At 37.3% G+C, this 18,431-nt stretch overlaps 1 protein-coding gene and 1 non-coding gene across 2 annotated transcripts in view; one reads left to right on the top strand and one right to left on the bottom strand.

Moving 5' to 3' along the window:
• Positions 1-18,431, bottom strand: part of RSRC1 (arginine and serine rich coiled-coil 1) — a 453,481-nt gene that overhangs the window by 417,427 nt on the left and 17,623 nt on the right. The window lies entirely within an intron of this gene.
• On the top strand, positions 13,706-13,812 carry LOC132521449 (U6 spliceosomal RNA). Its single transcript, XR_009540896.1, has one exon. It is a non-coding gene; the product is annotated as a U6 spliceosomal RNA (small nuclear RNA).

The raw sequence follows: 18,431 nt of genomic DNA, 5'->3' as shown, positions 1-18,431 counted from the left end.
TGAGTTCACGTGCTCTGGAGCCCATGTGCCACAGCTAGAGAGCCCACACGCCACAACTAGAGAGCCCACGCACAACTATTGAGCCCATGCACCCTGGAGCCTGCAGACCACAAATAGAGAGAAGCCCACGCACCACAACAAAAGATCCTGCATGCCGCAACTAAGACCCAACACAGCCAAATATTTTAAAAAACCAAAACACATGATCATCTCAGTTGATGTAGAAAAAAATCATTTCATAAAGTTCAACACCTTTTCATGATAAAAACAGTCAACAAATTAGGAATAGAAGAAAAGTACTGCAACATAAGAAAGGTCATATATAAAAGACCCAGGGATAACATCATACCCAACAGTAAAAAACTGAAAGTTTTACCTCTAAATTCAGGACCAAGAAAAGGTTTCCCACACCCACCACTTCTACTCAACACAGTACTAGAATTCTTAGCCAGAGCAATTAGACATGAAAAAGAAATAAAGAGCATCCAAATTGGAAAGATATCTCTGTTCACAGATGACATGATCTTATATGTAGAAAATCCTAAAATTACACACAGACACACAATGTTAGAACTAACAAATTCAGAATCAACTGTCAAAAATAATTTGCAAAAAAAGAAAAATTTTGAATTTCTATATACTAACAATGAACAATCTGAAAAGGAAATTAAGAAAACAATCCCACTTACAGTAACATTAAAAAAAAAATTCAGGAATAAACTTAACCAAGGAAGCAGAAGTCTTAATACTGTTAAACCTTCGCAGTAGTCCATACTACCAAAGCTATCTACAGATTCAAAGCAATTCCTATCAAAACCCAAATGGCATTTTTTGCAGAAACAGAAAAAACAAAAAACTCTGAAATTGATAAGGAATCTCAAAGGACCCAAGTAGCCAAAAAAATCTTGAGAAGGAACAAGACTAGAGGCCTCATACTTCCTGATTTCAAAATATATTACAAAACTACAGTAATCAAAGTACGATATATGCACACAGACAGACATATAGACGAATAGAACAAAAAACAGAGCCCCAAAATAACCCTTGTGTATATGGTAAAATGATCTTCGACAATGGTGACAAGACTACACAATGGAGAAATGAGAGCCTTTTCAACAAATGTTGGGAAAACTGTATATTCACATGTGAAAGAATGAAGGTGGACCCTTTTCTTAACACCATATACAAATATTAACTCAAATGGATTAAAGAGCTAAGCATGATACCTAAAATTATAAAACTCCTAGAATGGTAAAAGCATCGTGACATTGAAATGGTCAATTATTGCTTGCATATGACACCAAAAGCACAGGTTTAAAAGAAAAATTAGATAAATGGGACTACATCAAACCTTAAAACTTCTGTACAGGAAACAATCAACAGAATGAAAAGACAATCTATCAAACAGTAGAAAATATCTGCAAACCATAGCTCAGGTAAGGGGTTAATATACAGAATATATTTTAAAATCCCTACAACTCATAAACAAAAAAACAAATAACCAGATTAAAAATTGGTAAAGAAAAAAAACTCAAATAAACATTTCTCCAAAGAAGATGTGTAAATGGCTGACAGATTCTCAACACTACTAAATCAACAGCAGAATGCAAATCAAAAACAAAGATACCACATTATACCTGTTAGGATGGTGACTATCAAAAAAAAGAAAAATTAAGTGTTGGCAAGTATGTGAAGAAATTGGAACCCTTTTGCACTGTTGGTTAGATTGTAAAATAGTGCAAGCAGCTATGGAAACAGTATGAAGGTTCCTCAAAAAATTAAAAATAGAACTACCATAGGGATTTAGCAATCCCACTTCTGAATATATAACAAAAAATAACTGAAAACAGGATACTGAAGAAATATTTGCACACCCGTCTGCACTGCAGCATTATTCACTATATCCAACATGTGGAAACAATCTAAGTGTCCATCAATGGATAAACACATAAAGAAAATGAGGTATATACATAGAATGGAATATTATTCAGCCTTGAAAAAGATGGAAATCCTGTCCTGTGTTATAAGATAGATGAAACTTGGGACATTATGCTAAGTGAAATAAGAAAATAAAACAAGACAAACACTGCACTATCCCACTTATATATGAGTTGTCTGATGCAATCAAACTCATAGAAACAAAGTAGAATGGTGATTGCCAAGACAGGGGAGGAGGGGGAAAGTGGGAGTTGTTGTTCCAAGGGTTTAGAGTTTCTGTCACAGAAAATGAAAGAGTTCTAGAAATCTTCTGTACAACAGTGTGCATATACATAACAATGTACCTTGAAAATTTGTTTAAAATTATAATTTACGTGTTTTTTACAATTAAAAAAATCATTTGAATGCACCATATATATAAACAAAAAAGCTAAAATTATAAGTGCAAATTAAAACCATGAAATGGCACTACAAGCCCCCCACTTAGGCTAAAATTAATAAGACTAACACACCAAGGGTGGGTGAATTTCTGAGTAACTGGAACTCATATACATTTTTGGTGGGAATATAAAATGATACAGCCATAGAAAATCATTTGGAAAGCTATGTTTTTTCTTATAAAACTAAAACAGACACCTACACAATGACTCAGAAGTTCCATTACTAGATTTTCACTTAAGAGAAATGAATACAGATATCCACAAAAAAGACGTGTAAAAGAAATGTTTGTAGTAGCTTTATTCATAATAGCCCAACACAGAAATAGCCCAGGTATCCAAAACAAGAAAATAGATAAACTATGGTAGTTCACTACTAGCAACAGTGAACTAAACAGGAATGAAGTAATGATACATACATCAAAGCATTATGCTTACTGTAAGAAGCCAATGTAAACTATCACTACTATGTGATTATATATACATAAAATTCTAGAAAAAAAGTAACATATCCATACAATACTATTCAACAATAAAAAGGAATGAACTACTGACATACACAACAACATGAATGAATCTCGAACGTATCATGCTGAATAAAAATTTTTCACACTCATGAAAACTAATCTACGGTAGAAAAAAGTCAAAACAGTGGTTACCTCTAAGGAGAATGCAAGCAGGAATTAATTGTCAAAAATTACAAGGGGGCTTCCAGGAAGATGGCGAAAGAGTAAGACGCAGAGATCACCTTCCTCCCCACAGATACACCAGAAATACATCTACACGTGGAACAACTCCTACAGAACACCTACTGAATGCTGGCAGAAGACCTCAGACCTCCCAAAAGGCAAGAAACCCCCAACGTACCTAGGTAGGGAAAAAGAAAAAAGAATAAACAGAGACAAAAGGATAGGGATGGGACCTGCACCAGTGAGAGGGAGCTGTGAAGGAGGAAAGGTTTCCACACACTAGGAAGCCCCTTCGCGGGCAGAGACTGCGGGTGGCGGAGGGGGAAGCTTCGGAGCTGCGGAGGAGAGCACAGCAACAGGGGTGCGGAGGGCAAAGCGGCGAGATTCCCGCACAGAGGATCGGTGCCGACTGGCACTCACCAGCCCGAGAGGCTTGTCTGCTCCCGCACCAGGGCGGGCGGGGCTGGGAGCTGAGGCTCGAGCTTCGGTCGGATCGCAGGGAGAGGACTGGGGTTGGCGGCATGAACACAGCCTGCAGGGGGTTAGTGCACCACGCCTGACCGGGAGGGAGTCCAGGGAAAAGTCTGGACCTGCCGAAGAGGCAAGAGACTTTTTCTTCCCTCTTTGCTTCCTGGTGCGCAAGGAGAGGGCATTAAGAACGCTGCTTAAAAGAGCTCCAGAGACGGGCGCGAGCCACGGCTAAAAGCACTAACCCCAGAGACAGGCATGAGACACTAAGGCTGCTGCTGCCGCCACCAAAAAGCCTGTGTGTGAGCACAGGTCACTATCCACAATCCCTTTCCAGGGAGCCTGTGCAGCCCGCCACTGCCAGGGTCTCGGGATCCAGGGACAACTTCCCCGGGAGGACGCACGGCACGCCTCAGGCTGGTGCAACGTCACGCCGGACTCTGACACCTCAGTCTCGCCCCGTGCTCCGTGTCCCTCCCCGCCCCGGCCTGAGTGAGACAGAGGCCCCGAATCAGCTGCTCCTTCAACACCATCCTGTCTGAGCGAAGAACAGATGCCCTCCAGCGACCTACACACAGAGGCGGGGCCAAATACAAAGCTGAGCCCCAGGGAGCTGTGAGAACAAAGAAGAGAAAGGGAAATCTCTCCCAGCAGCCTCAGAAGCAGCGGATTAAAACTCCACAATCAACTTGATGTACCTACATCTGTGGAATACATGAATAGGCAACGAATCATCCCAAATTGAGGAGGAGGACTTTGAGAACAAGATTTATGCTTTTTTCCCCTTTTCCTCTTTTTGTGAGTGTTTATGTGTATGCTTCTGTGTGAGACTTTGTCTGTATAGCTTTGCTTCCACCATTTGTCTGAGAGTTCTATCTGTCCATTTTTGTTCTTTTTTTCTTGATAATTAATTTTTATTTTAATAACTTTATTTTATTTGACTTTATCTTCGTTCTTTCTTTCCTTCCTTCCCTCCTTTAGACAATGAATCATCACAAATTGAGACGGTGGACTTTGAGAGTAATATTTATGATGTTTTCCCCTTTTCCTCTTTTTGTGAGTGTGTATGTGCATGCTTCTATGTGAGATTTTGTCTGTATAGCTTTCCTTCCACCATTTGTCCTAGGGCTCTGTTGGGTTTTTTTGTTTTGCTTTTGTTTTTTATTTATTTTTCTCCTAATAATTATTTTTATATTAATAACTTTATTATATTTTATCTTACTTTATTTTACTTTATATTCATTCTTTCTTTTTTCCTTCCTTCCTTATTTCCTCCCTCCCTCCCTCCTTCCCTCCTTCCTTTCTTTCTTCCTTTCTTTCTTTCTTCCTTTCTTTCTTTCTTTCTATTTCTACTAATTCTTTCTTTCTACTTTTTCTCCCTTTTATTCTGAGCCGTATGGATGAAAGGCTCTTGGGGCTGCAGCCAGGAGTCAGTGCTGTGCCTCTGAGGTGGGAGAGCCAACTTCAGGACACTGGTCCACAAGAGACCTCCCAGCTCCAAATAATATCAAACGGTGAAAATCTCCAAGAGATCTCCATCTCAACACCAGCACCAAGCTTCACTCAACGACCAGCAAGCTACAGTGCTGGACATCCTATGCCAAACAACTAGCAAGACAGGAACACAACCCCACCCATTAGCAGAGAGGCTGCCTAAAATCATAATAAGTCCACAGACACCCCAAAACACACCACCAGACATGGACCTGCCCACCAGAAAGACAAGATCCAGCCTCATCCACCAGAACACAGGCACTAGTCCCCTCCACCAGGAAGCCTACACAACCGACTGAACCAACTTTAGCCACTGGGGACAGACACCAAAAACAACAGGAACTACGAACCTGCAGGCTGCAAAAAGGAGACACGAAACACAGTAAGATACGCAAAATGAGAAGACAGAAAAACACACAGCAGATGAAGGAGCAAGATAAAAACCCACCAGAAAAAACAAATGAAGAGGAAATAGGCAATCTACCTGAAAAAGAATTCAGAATAATTATGGTAAAGGTGATCCAAAATCTTGCAAATAGAATGGACAAAATAAAAGAAACATTTAACAAGAACCTATAAGAACTAAAGATGAAACAAACAATGATGAACAACATAATAAATGAAATGAAACATACTCTAGATGGGATTAATAGCAGAATAACTGAGGCAGAAGAACGGATAAGTAACCTGGAAGACAAAATAGTGGAAATAACTACCGCAAAGCAGAATAAAGAAAAAAGAATGAAAACAACTGAAGACAGTCTCAGAGACCTCTGGGACCACATTAAATGCACCAACATTCAAATTATAGGGATTCCAGAAGAAGAAGAGAAAAAGAAAGGGACTGACAAAATATTAGAAGAGATTATAGTTGAAAACTTCCCTAATATGGGAAAGGAAATAGTTAATCAAGTCCAGGAAGCACAGAGAGTCCCATACAGGATAAATCCAAGGAGAAATACACCAAGACACATATTAATCAAACTCTCAAAAATTAAATACAAAGAAAGCACATTAAAAACAGCAAAGGAAAAACAACAAATAACACACAAGGGAATCCCCATAAGGTTAACAACTGATCTTTCAGCAGAAACCCTGCAAGCCAGAAGGGACTGGCAGGACATATTGAAAGTGATGAAGGAGAAAAACCTGCAACCAAGATTACTCTACCCAGCAAGGATCTCATTCAGATATGATGGAGAAATTAAAACCTTTACAGACAAGCAAAAGCTGAGAGTTCAGCACTACCAAACCAGCTCTACGACAACTGTTAAAGGAACTTCTCTAGGCAAGAAACACAAGAGAAGGAAAAGACCTACAATAACAAACCCAAAACAATTAGCAAAATGGAATAGGAACATACATATCGATAATTACCTTAAATGTAAATGGACTAAATGCTCCCACCAAAAGACACAGATTGGCTGAATGGATACAAAAACAAGACCCATATATTTGCTGTGTACAAGAGACCCACTTCAGACCTAGAGACACATACAGACTGAAAGTAAGGGGATGGAAAAAGGTATTTCATACAAATGGAAACCAAAAGAAAGCTGGAGTAGCAACTCTCATATCAGACAAAATAGACTTTAAAATAAAGACTATTACAAGACACAAAGAAGGACACTACATAATGATGAAGGGATCGATCCAAGAAGAAGATATAACAATTGTAAATATTTATGCACCCAACAGAGGAGCACCTCAATACATAAGGCAAATACTAACAGCCATAAAAGGGGAAATCAACAGTAACACATTCATAGTAGGGGATTTTAACACCCCACTTTCACCAATGGACAGATCATCCAAAATGAAAATAAATAAGGAAACACAAACTTTAAATGATACATTAAACAAGATGGACTTCATTGATATTTATAGGACATTCCATCCAAAAACAACAGAATACACATTTTTCTCTAGTGCTCATGGAACATTCTCCAGGATAGATCATATCTTGGGTCACAAATCAAGCCTTGGCGAATTTAAGAAAATCGATATTGCATCAAGTATCTTTTCCGACCACAAAGCTATGAGACTAGATATCAATTACAGGAAAAGATCTGTAAAAAATACAAACACATGGTGACTAAACAATACACTACTTAATAACGAAGTGATCACTGAAGAAATCAAAGAGGAAATCAAAAAATACCTAGAAACAAATGACAATGGAGACACGATGACCCAAAATCTATGGGATGCAGCAAAAGCAGTTCTAACAGGGAAGTTTATAGCAATAAAAACCTACCTTAGGAAACAGGAAGCATCTCAAATAAACAACCTAACCTTGCACCTAAAGCAATTAGAATAAGAAGAACAAAAAAACCCCAAAGTTAGCAGAAGGAAAGAAATCATAAAAATCAGATCAGAAATGAAGGAAAAAGAAATGAAGGAAACGATAGCAAAGAACAATAAAACTAAAAGCTGGTTCTTTGAGAAGATAAACAAAATTGATAAGCCATTAGCCAGACTTCTCAAGAAAAAAAGGGAGAAGACTCAAATCAATAGAATTAGAAATGAAAAAGGAGAAGTAACTGATACTGCAGAAATAAAAAAGATCATGAGAGATCACTACAAGCAACTCTATGTCAATAAAATGGACAACCTGGAAGAAATGGACAAATCTTTGAAATGCACAACCTGCCAAGACTGAATCAGGAAGAAATAGAAAATATGAACAGAACAATCACAAGCACTGAAATTGAAACTGTGATTAAAAATCTTCCAACAAACAAAAGCCCAGGACCAGATGGCTTCACAGGCGAATTCTATCAAATATTTAGATAAGAGCTAACACCTATCCTTCTCAATCTCTTCCAAACTATAGCAGAGGGAGGAACACTCCCAAACTCATTCTACGAGGCCACCATCACCCTGATACCAAAACCAGACAAGGATGTCACACAGAAAGAAAACTACAGGCCAATATCACTGATGAACATAGATGCAAAAATCCTCAACAAAATACTAGCAAACAGAGTCCAACAGCACATTAAAAGGATCATACACCAAGTTCAAGTGGGGTTTATTCCAGCAATGCAAGGATTCTTCAATATACGCAAATCAATCAACGTGATACACCATATTAACAAACTGAAGAAGAAAAACCATATGATCATCTCAATAGATGCAGAGAAAGCTTTCGACAAAATTCAACACCCATTTATGATAAAAACCTTGCAGTAAATAGGCATAGAGGAAACTTTCCTCAACATAATAAAGGCCATATATGACAAACCAACAGCCAACATCGTCCTCAATGGTGAAAAATTGAAAGCATTTCCACTAGGATCAGGAACAAGACAAGGCTGCCCACTCTCACCACTCTGATTCAACATAGTTTTGGAAGTTTTAGCCACAGCAATCAGAGAAGAAAAGGAAATAAAAGGAATCCAAATTGGAAAAGAAGTAAAGCTGTCACTGATGGCAGATGACATGATACTATACATAGAGAATCCTAAAGATGCTACCAGAAAACTACTAGAGCTAATCAATGAATTTGGTAAAGTAGCAGGATACAAAATTAATGCACAGAAATCTCTGGCATTCCTTTACACTAATGATGAAAAATCTGAACGTGAAATCAAGAAAACACTCCCATTTACCATTGCAACAAAAAGAATAAAATATCTAGGAATAAACCTACCTAAGGACACAAAAGACCAGTATGCAGAAAATTATAAGACACTGATGAAAGAAATTAAAGATGATACAAATAGATGGAGAGATATACCATGTTCTTGGATTGGAAGAATCAACATTGTGAAAATGACTCTACGATCCAAAGCAATCTACAGATTCAATGCAATGCCTATCAAACTACCACTGGCATTTTTCACAGAACTAGAACAAAAAGTTTCACAATTGTATGGAAACACAAAAGACCCCGAATAGCCAAAGCAATCTTGAGAACGAAAAACGGAGCTGGAGGAATCTGGCTCCCTGACTTCAGACTATACTACAAAGCTACAGTAATCAAGGCAGTATGGTACTGGCACAAAAACAAAAAGATAGCTCAATGGAACAGGATAGAAAGCCCAGAGATAAACACACGCACATATGGTCACCTTATCTTTCATAAAGGAGTCAGGAATGTACAGTGGAGAAAGGACAGCCTCTTCAATAAATGATGCTAGGAAAACTGGACAGGTACATGCAAAAGTATGAAATTAGATCACTTCCTAATACCATACACAAAAATAAGCTCAAAATGGATTAAAGACCTAAATGTAAGGCCAGACACTATCAAACTCTTAGAGGAAAACATAGGCGGAACACTCTATGACATAAATCACAGCAAGATCCTTTGACCCACCTCCTAGAAAAATGGAAATGAAAGCAAAAATAAACAAATGGGACCTAATGAAACTTTAAAGCTTTTGCACAGCAAAGAAAACCATAAACAAGACCAAAAGACAACGCTCAGAATGGGAGAAAATATTTGCAAATGAAGAAACCGACAAAGGATTAATCTCCAAAATTTATAAGCAGCTCACGGAGCTTAATACCAAAAAAACAAACAACCCAATCCAAAAATGGGCAGAGGACCTAAATAGGCATTTCTCCAAGGAAGATATACAGACTGCCAACAAACACATGAAAGAATGCTCAACGTCACTAATCATTAGAGAAATGCAAATCAAAACTACAATGAGATATCATCTCACACCAGTCAGAATGGCCATCATCAAAAAATCTAGAAACAATAAATGCTGGAGAGGGTGTGGAGAAAAGGGAACCCTCTTGCACTGTTGGTGGGAATGTGAATTGATACAGCCACTGTGGAGAACAGTATGGAGGTTCCTTAAAAAACTACAAATAGAACTACCATATGACCCAGCAATCCCACTACTGGGCATATACCCTGAGAAAACCATAATTCAAAAGGAGTCATGTACCAAAATGTTCATTGCAGCTCTATTTACATTACCCCGCAGATGGAAACAACCGAAGTGTCCATCATCGGATGAATGGATAAAGAAGATGTGGCACATATATACAATGGAATATTACTCAGCCACAAAAAGAAACGAAATTGAGCTATTTGTAATGAGGTGGACAGACCTAGAGTCTGTCATACAGAGTGAAGTAAGTCAGAAAGCGAGAGACAAATACCGTATGCTAACACATATATATGGAATTTAAGAAAAAAAAATGTCATGAAGAACCTAGGGGTAAGACAGGAATAAAGACACAGACCTACTAGAGAATGGACTTGAGGATATGGGGAGGGGGAAGGGTAAGCTGTGACAAAGCGAGAGAGAGGTATGGACATATATACACTACCAAACGTAAGGTAGATAGCTAGTGGGAAGCAGCCGCATAGCACAGGGATATCAGCTCGGTGCTTTGTGACCGCCTGGAGGGGTGGGATAGGGAGGGTGGGAGGGAGGGAGACGCAGGAGGAAAGAGATATGGGAACATATGTATATATATAACTGATTCATTTTGTTGTAAAGCAGAAACTAACACACCATTGTAAAGCAATTATACTCCAATAAAGATGTTTAAAAAAAATTATAAGGGAACTTTCTGGCGTAATGGTAATATATTTTGGAAGGTATATACATGCATCAAAACACAGCAAGTGTATGCTTAAAATTCGTGCATTTCAGTGTACATAACTTTTGCCTCAACGAAAAATGTCAAAGTTTTGTTTTCAAAAGGAAAAATTTAGGGACTTCCCTGGTGGCACAGTGGTTAAGAATCCACCTGCCAATGCAGGAGACACAAGTTTGATCCCTGGTGTGGGAAGATCCCACACGCTGCGGAGCAACTAAGCCCGTGTACCACAACTACTGAGCCTGCGCTCTAGAGCCCGCAAGCCACAACTACTGAAGCCTGTGCACCTAGAGCCTGTGCTCTGCAACAAAAGAAACCACCGCAATGAGAAGTCCACGCACTGCAACCACGAGTAGCCCTGCTCGCCGCAACTACAGAAAAGCCTGCACGCGGCAACAAGACCCAACACAGCCAAAAATAAATAAATAATTTTTTTTTAAAAAGGAAAAATTTATAAAGGAATACTGAACTCTACTTACTCATAAGTATGTGGAAGTATTTAAGGGGAAAGCCTACTGATGCCTGAAACGAAATGCATCAAAAAATTAGGATAAATTAATGGATAGTGAGAGAAATAGATAAATGGATAGATATGTGACAAAGTAAATAAAATGGTAATGGTAATATCTAGGTGGTGGATATATGGGTCTTCACTGTAAAACTCAATTTTGCTGTATGCTTGTAATTTCTCATAAAAGTATGTTGAAAAAAACTACGGGATATATTTAAAGCAGTGATTAAAAGAACATCCATACACTTACACACTCTTATCAATAGAAATGAAATATAAATAAATTAGCAGCTCAAAAGACTTGAAAAAGAATAACAAAGTAAACCAAAGAAAGCACAAAGCGGAAAAGAAGGATAAAAGCTGAAATTAATAAGGTAGAAAATGGAGAAAAAGATCTAAATAATAAGTCAAAATGATTTCTTTTAAATTAACAAAATAGATAATCAACCATCCAACTTAATAAAGCAAAGGAGAAAGCATAGATAAACAACATAATAAATGACAAGGGGAAAATAAGCATTGAAACAGAAGAAAAAAAGTTTAAATCATAAGAAATTACTTTGCAGACTTCTAGGCAAATAAATTTCAAAATATAGATTAAATAGGTAATATACTAGACAAATAGTTTACCAAAATTAAACCTATGAGAAATATAAAGTTTAAATTGACCAATTTCTGTTGAAGAAACAAAGTTATCAATACACCATTCAACAAAAAAAAGCACCAGACCCAGATGGTTTCACAAATCTACCAAAACTCTGAATACCAATCCCAATGCTCCACAAATAGTTCCAGAGCATTAAAAAATGAAGGAAAACTTACCAAATCTTTGTATGAAGCAAGAATAATGATAAGAGAATAACTGATAAACACGATGTAAAAAAAAAAACCAACATCACGTATGACTATAAAAGTACTAAACTTAAAAATTAGCGAACAGGGCTTCCCTGGTGGCGCAGTGGTTGCGAGTCTGCCTGCCGATGCAGGGGATGCGGGTTCGTGCCCCGGTCCGGGAGGATCCCACATGCTGCGGAGCAGCTGGGCCCGTGAGCCACAGCCACTGGGCCTGCGCGTCGTGAGCCTGTGCTCTGCAGCGGGAGAGGCCACAACAGTGAGAGGCCCGCGTACCACAAAAAAAAAAAATTAGTGAACAGAATCCCACATCACGAAAATACTACACCAAGACGAACTGAGATTTATTCCAGAAAAGCAATATTAGTTCCTCAATAGATCTACGGGAAAAAAACAAAACAAAACTTGATTCTATCCACAGATGATAAAAAAGCTTTCAACAAAATTCAATATCCATTCCTGGAAAAAAACAAAAACAAAGTGATAGATCCTCTCTTAACATGACAAAATATATATACTTTAGCCCCAGAGCCAGTATATTTCTTCATAAGGAAACACTAGGAGCTTTTACACTAAAATTAGGAAAAAGACAAGGATGTATATCACCTCCACTGGCATTCAATATTTTATTGGAAGTAAAAGCCAATGCAATTAGATGAGAGAAGGCAAACAGAAGAATAAAAATTGGAAAAGAAGTAAAACTATTTCTATTTGCAGACAACATGATAGTGTATCTGATAAACCCTAGAGAATCAATGCTAAAACTAACTCAAGCAATAACAGAATTGAGTAAGGCATCAGGGTATAAAATTAACATAATCCATACTACCAAAAATAATATACATATTCAGTGCAATCTCTATCAAAATTCCAATGGCATTTTCACAGAATTAGAACAAACAATCCTAAAATTTGTATGGACCACAAAAGACACCAAATAGCCAAAACAATCTTGAGAAAAAAGAAAAAGCTGGAGGAATCATGCTTCCTGATTTCAGTCTATATTACAAAGCATTCAAAACAATATGGTTTCAGCATAAAAACAGACACATAGATCAATGGAACAGATTAGAGAGCTCAGAAATAAACCCATGTGCATATCATCAATTAATTTACATCAAAGAAGTCAAGACTATACAATGAGGAAATACTCTCTTCAATAAATGGTGTTGAGAAAGCTGGATAGTCATGTGTAAAAGAATGAAACTGGGCCATTATCTTACACCATACACAAAACTGAACTCAAAATGGATTTAAGACTTAAACATAAGACCTGAAACCACAAAACTCCTAGAATAAAACATAAGGGAAAATATCCTTGACATAAGTCTTGGTAATGATTTTTGGAAATAGACAACAAAAGCAAAAATCAACAAATACGGCTACATTAAACGAAAAGGTTTTTGCACAGCAAAGGAAACTATCAATAAAATGAAAAGGCAATGTACTGAATGGGAGAAGATATGTGTAAATCACATATCTAATAACAAGTTAATATCCAAAATACAGATGACTCTTGAAGAACTCAGGGGTTGGGGTATCAACTCCTCCCTCCCCACCACTGTCAAAAATCCTCATATAACTTTCAACCCTCCACATCCCCAGATCCACATCCATGGATTCAACCAAACTCAATAGTGTAGTACCGCAGTACACATGTATTGGAAAAAATTGACGTATAAGTGGACCGTTGCAGTTCAAACCAGTGTCGTTCAAGGGTCAACTGTATATAAGAAACTCATACAGTGCTTGCTTCGGCAGCACATATACTAAAACTGGAATGATACAGAGAGGAATAGCATGGCCTCTGCACAAGGATGGCATGCAAAGTCGTGAAGTGTTCCATATTTTTACAGTACTACAAAGCTACAGTAATCAAAGCAGCATGGTATTGGTACAAAAACAGGCATACAGATCAATGGAACAGAATAGAGAGCCCAGAAATAAACCCACACACCTACAGTCAATTAATCTTCAACAACGGAGGCAAGAATATAAAATGGGAAAAAGACAGTCTATTCAGCAAGTAGTGCTGGGAAAGCTGGACAGCTGCATGTAAATCAATGAAGTTAGAACACACCCTTACACCATGCACAAAAAAAAAACAAACTCAAAATGGCTTAAAGACTTAAACACAAGACATGATACCATAAAACTCCTAGAAAAGAGCACAGGCAAAACGTTCTCAGACATAAATCATACCAATGTTTTCTTAGGGCAGTCTCCTAAGGTAATAGAAATAAACAAATGGAACCTAATCAAACTTACAAGTTTTGGCACAGCAAAGGAGACCATTAAAGAAAAAAAGAAAAGAAAAGACAGCCTACTGAATGGGAGAAAATATCTGCAAATGATGCAACAGACAAGAGCTTAATCTCCAAAGTATACAAACAGCTCATACAACAACAAAACAAACAACCCAATCAAAAAATGGGCAGAAGACCTTAATAGACATTTCTCCAAAGAAGACATACAGATGGCCAGTAGGCACATGAAAAGATGCTCAACATCACTCATTATTAGAGAAATGCAAATCAAAACTACAGTGAGGTACCACCTCACACCAGTCAGAATGGCCATCATTAAAAAGTCTACAAATAACAAATATTGAAGAGGATGTGGAGAAAAGCTAACCCTCCTACACTGTTGGTGGAAATGTAAACCACTATGGAAGCCACTATGGAAAACAGTGTGGAGGTTCCTCAGAAAACTAAAAATAGAATTACCATATGAGTCAGCAATCCGACTCCTAGAAACATACCCACACAAAACTACAATTCAAAAAGACACATGCGCACCTATGTTCATAGCAGCACTGTTCACAACAGCCAAGACATGTAAACTACCTAAATGCCCATCGACAGATGAATGGATAAAGAAGATGTGGTACATATATACAATGGAATACTACTCAGCCATAAAAAAGAATGAAATAATGCCATTTGCAGCAACATGGATGCAACTACAGATTATCATACTAAGTAAAGTAAGTCAGAAAGAGAAAGACAAATACTGTATGATATCATGTATATGTGGAATCTAGAATATGGCACAAATGAACCTATCTGCAAAACAGAAGCAGACTCATAGAGAACAGACTTGTGATTGCCAAAGGGGGGGGGAGGGAGAGGAATGGATTGGGAGTTTGGGGTTGGTAGATGCAAACTATTACATTTAGAATGGATAAACAACAAGGTCCTAATGTATGGCACAGGAAACTATACTCAATATCCTGTGATAAACCATAATGGAAAAGAATATAAAAAAAAGCATGTCTGTATGTGTATAACTGAGTCACTCTGCTGTACAGCAGAGATTGGCACAGCATTGTAAATCAACTATACTTCAATTTTAAAAAAAAGGGGGGGGGAAGAAAAAAAATTCATATAACTCAATAGCAAAAAACAAACAATCCAATTAAAAAAGGGACAGAGATCTGGACAAAGAGTTTTCAAAAGAAGACATACAATGCAATCCCTATCAAAATACACATGACATTTTTCACACAACTAGAACAAATAATTCTAAAATTTGTATGGAAACACAAAAGACCCCAAAGAGCCAAAATAATTTTGAGAAAGAAGAACAAAGATGAAGGTATTACGCTCCCTGCTTTCAAACTGTACTACAAAGCAAAAGTAACCAAAATAGTATGGTACTAGCACAAAAACAGACACATAGCTCAATGGAACAGAATACACAGCCCAGAAATGAATCCAAACTTAACATGGGTAATTAATCTACAACAAAGAAGGTAAGAACATACAATAGGGAAAAGACAACCTCTTCAATAAATGGTGCTAGGAAAACTGGACAATTACATGCAAAAGAATCAAACTGGACTACTTTTTCACACCATACACAAACATACACTCAAAATAGATTAAAGACTTAAATTTAAGATTTGAAACCATAAAACTTTTAGAAGAAAACGGCAGTATGCTCTTTGGCATTGGTCTTAGCAATATTTTTTGGACACGTCTCCTTAAGTGAGGGAAACAAAAGCAAAAATAAACAAATGGGACTATATCAAACCAAAAAGCTTTTGCACAGTGAAGGAAACTATCGAAAAAACCAAAAGCCAACCTACTGAGTGGCAGAAGATATTTGCAAATGATATATCTGATAATGGGTTAATATCCAAAATATACAATGAACTCAACATCAAAAAAACAAACAACCGATTATAAAATGAGCTGAGGACCTGAACAGACATTTTTCCAAAGAAAACATACAGATGACCAACAGACACATGACAAGATGTTCAACATCACTAATCATGAGGAAAATGCAAATTAGAACAACAATGAGATATCACCTCACACCTGTCAGAATGGCTATTATCAAAAAGACAACAAATAACAAGTGTTGGCAAAGATGTAGAGAAAAGGGCACCTCTGTGCACTGTTGGTGGGAATGTAAATTGATACAGGCACTGTGGGAAACGGTATGGAGGTTCCTCAAAAAAATTAAAAATAGAACTACCATACAATCCAGCATTCCACTTTTGGGTATTTTTCCAAGAAAACAAAAACACTAATTTGAAAAGATATATGCACCCCTTTGTTCACTGCAGCATTATTTACAATAGCCAACATGGAAGCAACCTAAGTGTCCATGGATAAATGAATGAATAAAGATGTCATACATATGGACTGTTCCTCAGCCATAAAAAAGAATGAAATCTTGCCATTTGTGACAACCTGGACCTAAAGGGTATTATGCTAAGTGAAATAAGTCAGACCGAAAAAGACAAATTCCATACGATTTCACTTATATGTGAAATCTAAAAAACAAAACAAATGAACAGACATAACAAAACAGAAACAGATTCACATACAATCAACCCTCTGATGGTTGCTAGGGGCAGGGGGTTGTGGGGGATGAGTGAAATAGGTGAGGGAGATTAAGAGGAACAAACTTCCAGTTACAAAGTAAGTCAACGGGGGCTTCTCTGGTGGCGCAGTGGTTGAGAGTCTGCCTGCCGATGCAGGGGACATGGGTTCGTGCCCCAGCCCGGGAATATCCCACATGCCACGGAGTGGCTAGGCCCGTGAGCCATGGCCGCTGAGCCTGCGCGTCCGGAGCCTGTGCTCTGCAACGGGAGAGGCCACAACAGTGAGAGGCCCACGTACCGCAAAAAATAAAAATAAAAAAAAAATAAGTCAAGGGACTATAACAGTACAGCGTTAAGAAATATAATCAGTAATATTGTGATAACTTTGTACGGTGACAGACCTAGACTTACTGTGGTGATCATTTTGTATAAAATGATATAACATATAAAAATATCACTATGTTTTACACTTGAAACTAATATAATATTGTAAGTCAATTATACTTCAGTTAAAATAAAACTAATCATAATCAGTAAAAAATAAATAAATTTCAATTAAAAATAAAATCAAATAAAAAATAAAAATGACATTCCATCAGTAAGGCTATGAGGAAACAGAACTCTCTTACATTACTGAGAGGAATTCAGCAATTTCCAACAAAATTACAAACATATTTACCTTTTGATTCAGCAATCCCACTTCTAGGAATTTCCCCTGAAGATACACCTCCAACAATACAAAAATAATCAAGCACCAGGTTATTCATGACAGCTTTTTAGTAACTGTAAAATTTTGGCACTGTCTTTAAGATCCATACCTAGGAAACTGGCTAAACAAATCATGATACATTCACACAAGGAAGTACAATAAGCAGCTATAAAAAATGAGTAACAGTATTATTAATTGATATAGTGATTTCCAAGATATATTAGTAAATAGAAAAAGCAAAGTGCGAAGAGTATCTATAGTATGCCATAGATATAACCACTACTTTGTTTAAAAAGAAACGGAGGAAAGCTAAAACACAAACTAATAGGATTAGTTCTAGGATGTGGTTAGGAACAGGATAGAAGGTATAAAGGGACATGATACTTCTCCATGCACACCTTTTACAGTGCTGTCTTTTGGAACCATGTTAATGTTTCACATACTAAAATAAAGGCAGGGGGACCAAAAAGTAAATACAATTTAAAAACTTAGGGGATAAAAAAACTTAAAATGAAATATAAACAGAAACAAATGAAACTAACCTTCAAAAGAACTAACCATAATAAAGTGGAGAGGGGAACCAAATACCCCAGAGTAAAGATAAAAAGAACCATAAAAAATATCTGACTCTATAAGTTTGTTTTTCAAAGTGGTACATATCAGCAATTTTGTAACTACTTTCTGTGTATCCTAGAATTGAGGAAATAAGTAAATGTACTGTGAATAATAGTAGGTTTCTTACTGTTGTAAAAGGAAGTGACAGGATACATGTCACAACTTGAGTACTTCAAGAAGAATAGAAACTATACTAAAAAGCATAATCATCAAATTACTCTATAACTTATCCACAGAACTTGCAGGAACTTCACACATTTGATTTCCCTCCTTCTGCCATCCCTCAAAACATGCTTCATCTTGTTTTTTA

The sequence above is a fragment of the Lagenorhynchus albirostris genome, chromosome 5 (genome assembly GCF_949774975.1).
Source record: "Lagenorhynchus albirostris chromosome 5, mLagAlb1.1, whole genome shotgun sequence".
Lineage (NCBI taxonomy): Eukaryota > Metazoa > Chordata > Mammalia > Artiodactyla > Delphinidae > Lagenorhynchus > Lagenorhynchus albirostris.
Note: the sequence above shows the minus strand (reverse complement) of the source record. Positions and strands in the feature narration are given on the sequence as shown.